The sequence below is a fragment of the Malaclemys terrapin genome, chromosome 5, assembly GCF_027887155.1.
Source record: "Malaclemys terrapin pileata isolate rMalTer1 chromosome 5, rMalTer1.hap1, whole genome shotgun sequence".
Taxonomy (NCBI): Eukaryota; Metazoa; Chordata; order Testudines; family Emydidae; genus Malaclemys; species Malaclemys terrapin.
The window spans coordinates 15,684,563-15,691,323 of record NC_071509.1 but is presented as its reverse complement, the minus strand read 5'-3'; the positions used below and the strand labels follow the sequence as shown (position 1 = coordinate 15,691,323).

The 6,761-nt window shown below is 43.5% G+C and overlaps 1 long non-coding RNA gene across 1 annotated transcript; it reads right to left on the bottom strand.

Annotated features, from left to right (window-relative positions):
- Positions 1 to 1,183: 1,183 nt before the first annotated feature.
- LOC128838727 (uncharacterized) lies at positions 1,184 to 6,114 on the bottom strand. The gene is made up of 3 exons (XR_008445249.1): positions 6,038 to 6,114; positions 4,724 to 4,959; positions 1,184 to 1,472 (listed from the first exon to the last, which is right to left on the bottom strand). It is a non-coding gene; the product is annotated as an uncharacterized LOC128838727 (long non-coding RNA).
- Positions 6,115 to 6,761: the final 647 nt, after the last annotated feature.

The window sequence follows — 6,761 nt, the reverse complement described above, 5'->3', positions numbered from 1 at the left end:
TTAGCCACATCACACACCTTAAAGGAGAACATAAAATCTGCCAGTTGCATTAGAAATCATACTCTAGGAAGTTTGTGGTTTATTCCTGACTATACTTGATTTCAACCCTGCCTTCTTTGATGAATAGAAAATTAAGAGATGGTCTGAGCTACAGTTTAACTCCAGGCTGCAAATATCCTGCAAAGTTCAGAGGTGTGCTGCTCCAGGCATTCAGTTCAATGCATTAAAGAGAGGGGGCCAGCCCTGGAGTTCACATCTGGATTAGGACTCTTGAAGCTGAGGTTTTGGTTTGAGCCCATCTCTATCTGTTTTATTTTCACCCCCCTCCAAAAAACGGAACTGAAACTTTGCAGTGAAATATACTCTATTTATGTGTGTATGTGTTACTCCTGGGGGAATTCTGCACCACTGCGCATGCACAGAATTCATGTCCGCCACAGATTTTTTTTCTCTGCAGAAAATACATTCTGCTGGTGTGACGCTGCAGTTATGCCTTTTTCCCACCAGGGACAGCTTTGGTGGCAGAACAGAACAGCCAGCAGCCGCTAGGGAGGAAGAGATGCTGCATTCCTCACAGCAACATGCTCCTGGGGCCCCGTGAGGAGGCATGGGACATAGGGGGGACACAGCAGGGCACACAGGGCTTCTGGGGGGTCACATAGACTGGGGTTCAGAAAGGCTAGTTGGTGGGAAGAGACTGGGGCAGGGACTGAATGGGAGTGGGGGTGCAGGACCACATGGGCACAGGGGAGTGGGTGCAGGGACACATGGGGATGGGGCAGATGTGCCTGACTGAATGAAAGAGGCTAGGGGTCAGCCAGGTCTGCATGTGGTAGGCTCCCCAACTCCCTAACAATCTCTCCCTCTCCCCCCCCAAAAAAACTTGTTCTATACCTATCCCACCCACAAGCAACAATGCTTCAGGTTCACTCCCAGGCTCCTTCCCAGCAGTTACTTCCCTCTGTCTCAGCTCCTCCGTTACCCCTGATTTCCCCCAAGCCTTTGGACTGCTGCTGAAGGTGCGGAAAATGCATTTCTGTATTGTAGTTTACATGAATTATTACTCAAAGTTTTGTATTAATATGCCAAGTAAGGAATCTATTCGTCAAAAACATTGAATCTTTTTTATTATTGGTACAGACATACTTGCTGACAGGTATTTTGAAATAAATTACCCAAATAATTGAAACCAGCATGACTTTATTGTGTTATTTTGAAAAATAAAATATGCAGAATGTTGCAGAACTTTAAAATCTTGTACGCAGAATTCCCCCAGAAGTAACAATGTGTACACAAAGTGGATTTGCTTAATTTAGGCATAACAATTTTAAAAGAATAACAAATGGAGCCTTAAGTCTCTCTCATGTCCAGTACCTTCCACTCAAATAACCGTATGCCCTCTGCAACCAGATTCTATGCCCTGTCCATTTTGTGTATTCCAGCAGTGTTTCTTCACTGAATTAACAGCAGCTCTGAAGGGAAAAACATTTATTATTAGAGCTCTGTGTCTCATTGTTTCTAATCCTGTTTCTTCTATAGAATGGGATTACAACAGGGGGTTGCATGAAAAACTAAACATTGCTTACTTAGCTATTGTAGCCTTGTGTTATCTCCTGGTCTTTGCATAAGACAGTTCCATTATCCTATTTCTCAAATACCCCTTATTTCAAGGGGGCACATTCATTTTAGTCCCAACATTACCTACATTCCACCCAAATTTGGTGTGTCCCCCTCAGTTTTACTGTTGATAATAATTTCCATCAGAAATAAACAATCATGAGACTGCAGTTACTAAAATAGTAACTTATCCTAAAGGAATCAATCCATACAGTATTGTGATTCCTGTAGTAATAAAATATCTTTGTCCCACATTTGGGCCTTGGGAGATGGAGAGGTATGGACCAAGTTAATTAAGATATCTTTGGCAGTGAATGCTAAACATTTAATGACATGTGCTGTACTTTCACCTCAGTGCAGACTGTGAGCGAGGAGATTTTCCTTTTGTTCTTTCCTGATTCGTTCTCATAATAGGAGTCATTTAAGCCAAAAGTATCTGTTTGTGCTGTGTTTGGACAAACATCTCTCAAGATTATGGGCCAGACTCTGCTCTCAGTTGCACCCGTGCAAATCTGGAGTAATTTAACTGGTTTCACTGGAGTTACTCTGGATTTACACAGGTGTAACTGAGATCAGAATCTGGCCCACTGTTCTTCATACCCATTATTTTCAATTCCAGTGCATATTTGCATTTAATTAATAATAAAATTAGGAAATGAAACATCTGGGAAACAATGTGTCCACCCAGTAGATGTTGCTCATTGGCCCTTATTCCTCTCCCAAGATAGTTAAAACAAATATTTTGGTGCTAGTGAGATCTTGACATGTCTGTGTTTAGCCCACCAGGGCAACTCAAATATCTTGTGTTCTCAGTGATCCATGAGGAGAGACGTTTTGAGTCACAGATTATTTGGCCTATTCCCAGTATGGAGTGCAACTCAAAGTTCCTTAGCAGCATGAATTTCATAACAATGATATAACCCAACAGCAGGTCCTGTGACCTGCCAACATGGTTGTCACTCACCGGGAATTTCTGTTCTTAAACAAAATATTTGTGAGCTTGTGGGGAAATAGGAGTTGCTCCATGGACCTGTGTTTTTAAGTGGCAACAGTATCGCAATGCCTGTTCTGATCTGATTATGCATAGCACATAATACCCTGATCCTGGGAGGTGCTAGGAGCCCTTATTTCCCCTCTAACCTCAGTAGGAAGTAAGTAGTTTTACTGTTTCATGTGTGTCAGCTCCTGTTTCAGCACAGTGCTTTAAAGCTAGGCAAGACATTCTCCCTTCCCTGATACTAACTGTGCAGTGACAGATCAGACTGTAGGTGAGACCCACAGCTGGTATCAATTGGCATAGCTTCATTTCAAGTCAATAGTGTACAACTATATAGCAGCGAGGGGTAGAGTTGAGTAACCACTGTTGACAAGAGACTTTATCAGAGGCATGCTCATGCACACACCCATCTGTGCCCTTCCACTTAGGGCAGAACCCATTCTATCTGTTCCCTCCTTCATTGCCTCTCTCCCAGAGCAGAACCACTCCACCTGCTCCCATCTCACCAGGTACAGACACTCTGCTCCCTCTACCCTCCCAATGCCTCCTCACTCCAGAACCAGCTTCCCCATGCTGAATCTCCCTCCGCCACCACCTCTGTTCCTTCCCACTGCCTCCTTCCTCATGCAGAAAACTCTCATGCACTAACTTTTTTCCCGTCCCTCCATCCTGCTGCCTTTTTGCTATCACCCTCCTTGATCATGCTTTGGAGTAGCGACCCAAGAGAAATGGCAGGAGCTCCATCACTTAGGCATTTAGAACTAGCCTGAACAAAGCACTACATGTATGTCTACAGTAGGGAGCCATTGGCATGGAGCTGGCTTAGATGATAGAAAAGTCCCACTTGCCTTCTGCATTATGAACCTCTCCTCTGACACAGCATTATCTCAGGACACTTCAACCTTGCCTTAGTACTTTTCTTCCCACTATGCTTTGGAGACCTCCCCCACATGCGCGCGCGCACACACACACACAGCTGCATGCCTCTCTACTCCTGGCTCCAAAAAACATTACCTGACACAGCTCCTTTTCTCACATACATAGAGCAATAGAATCACAGAAATGTAGGGCTGGAAGGGACCTCAAGGGACCTCAAGGGACCATCTAGTCCAGCCCCCTGCACTGAGGCAGGACCAAGTAAACCTAGACCATCCCTGACGTGTGTTTGTCTCACCTGTTCTTAAAACCCTCCAATGACAAGGAATATCTTGGCAGCCTATTCCAGTGCTTTTGATACTTCTAGTTAGGTTAGATATTAGGAAAAGCTTTCCACCTTCAGTGGACACGGAGAACACTTGATCACTACCCTCTTTATAACAGCCAGCAACATATTTGAAGATTGTCAGGTCCCCCCACCTTTAGTCTTCATTCTCAAGACTAAACATGCCCAGTGTTTTTAACCTTCCCTCTTAGGTCGAGTTTTCTAAAGCTTTTATCATTTAAATTGTTCTCTTCTAGACTCTCCAATTTGTGGAGTGTGGCAGGCAAAGTGCGACACCCGAAACTGGACACAATACTCCAGCTGAGGCCTCGCCAGGGCTAAGTAGAGTAGGACAATTATATCCTGTGTCTTACATACACTTGTGCCTTTTTTTGCAACTGCATCACATTGACTCATATTCAATTTGTGATCCACTATAACTCCCAGATCCTTTTCTGCAATACTATTGCCTAGCCCATTGTATTTATGCTTTTTTCGTTTTTCTTTCTAAGTGTAGTACTTTGCACATGTCTATACTGAATTTCATCTTGTTGATTTCAGACCAATTCTCCTGTTGGTTAAGGTGATTTTGAATTCTAATATTGTCCTCCAAATTGCTTGCAGTCCCTCCCAGTTTGATATCATTCACAAATTTTGTAACCATACTTTGCACTCCACTATTCAAGTAATTAATGAAACTATTGAATCGTACTGGAATCTGGACAGATCCCTGGGGGATCCCACTAGATATGTCCTTCCAGTAGGACAATGAACCGTTCACAACTACTCTTCGAATATGAGCTTTCAAGCAGTTTTAGCACGCACTTTATAGTAATTTCATCTAGACTACATTTCCCTAGTGTTGTGTTTTTGTTTTTGTTTTTATGAGAATGTCAGGTCATAGTTACCTGTGCTGACTTTTTCCTTCCTGCCCTGTACTGGAAATGACAGCAATTCCCTTCTGACTCTGATGCAAAATTGACTCCATAGATGTTAGAAAGACCTTCTCAGCACATGAACTGGCTTGATCACATCCATCACAGCACATGAGAAGTAGGTCCCAAAGCTACACCTGCTTGGGGAAAATGTTGATGGAACCATATTCTGTCATAATATAGCAGGTCTCTTTGGCTGCAATTTCATTCTGTAAGGGAAAAGGGAAGAAGCTCCAGCAACATCAAAAAAGTTTCATTTTATTCCTGATGAAATGAAACACTTTTATTTTTCCCTTTGGAAGTGACTTTTTGTTTAGAATGTTTTTAAATTTTGAATTATATTATAATACATAAAATAAAATGGTCAATATAAAAAAGAGATGTTTTGACTGACCCGGAATTATTTTTTTTTAAATTTCTTTCACACAGTGAATTTTGAAGTTTTCAAGTTTCACTCTGAACTGAAATGAAAGCTAATTTCACAATCCTCTGCCAAACAGAATTTCCATTCTCAGCACAACTCTAGACTCAGCCAAATAATGCTAAGAGCATCCATGGTGGCTCTGTGCGCTGCCCCCGCCCCGGGAGCTGCCTCCACAGCTCCCATTGGCCAGGAACCATGGCCAATGGGAGCTGCGGGGGCAGCACCTGTGGGCAGAGGAGCAGCAGGGACATGTCACTCCTTCCTGGGAGCCGCCCAAGGTGAGCGCTGTCCATATCCAGCACCCTGGATTCCCTCCTGCACCCCAAACCTCTGCTCTGGGCCCCCTCCCACACCCAAACTCCCTCCCTCTTAACCGGAATTTTTGACTTGCTGGCACCCCCCTATTCCTCCAATATGCTGGATAACAAAGCTTTTACTGTATATACATCTAGGAACAAAGAATGTAGGCCATGCTTACATGATGGGGGACTCTATCCTGGGAAGCAGTGACTCTGAAAAAGATTTGGGGTGATAGTGGATAATCTGAACATGAATTCCCAGTGCGACACTGGCCAAAATGGCTAATTCAGTTCTTGGATACATAAACAGGGCAACCTTGAGTAGAAGTAGAGGGGTTATTTTACCATATTCAGCACTGATGTGACCACTGTTGAAATATTGTGGCCAGTTCTGGTGCCCACAATTCAAGAAGGATGCTGATAAGAGGGTTTGGAGATGAGTAATGAGAATGATGAAAGGCTAGAAAATATGCCATATAGTGATAGATTGAGCTCCTTGAGTCTATTTATCTTAACAAAAGAGAAGGTAAAGGGGTGACTTAATTGTAATATGTACATACTTACATGGGCAACAAAAACTTGATAATGGGCTCTTCAGCAGTAAAACTTGAACCAATGGTTGGAAGCTGAAGCTAGACGACTTTATCCTGGAAATAAGGCATACTTTTTTAACACTGAGAGTAATTAACCATTGGAACAATTTACCAAGGGTCATGGTGGATTGTCCTTACTGGTAATCTTTAAATCAAGCTGGGATATCTTTCTCAAAGCTATGCTCTGGTTCAAACAGCAATTACTTTGGGAAAGTTCCAGGGCCCGTGTTATACAGGATGTCACACTAGATCGGGGTTCTCAATCTTCATTGCATCGTGACACCCTTTTGACAACTAAAATTACTACATGATCCCAGGAAGAGGGACCAAAACCTGAGACCACCAAAATCTGAGTCCCACTGTCCTGGTGGGGAAGGCCAAAGCCTGAGCTCCATTGCCCTAGGTGGGTGGGTGTCTCCAAAGCCCAAGGGGTCCAGCCCTACAAGGGGCAGGGCCTATAACCTGAGCCCAGCCACTCAGAGCTGAAGCCATTGGGCTTTGGTCCCAGGCCCCAGCATGTCTAACACCAGCCCTGGCGACCCTATTAAAATGGCATCATGACCCACTTTGAGTCCCGACTCACAGTTTGAGAACCCTGCACTAGATGATCACAATGGTCCCTTCTGGCCTTGGAATCTATTAATTTTGTTTGTTTTTGTTTAGATAATACAAAAATTCAAAGGAAGCAAAAAGTC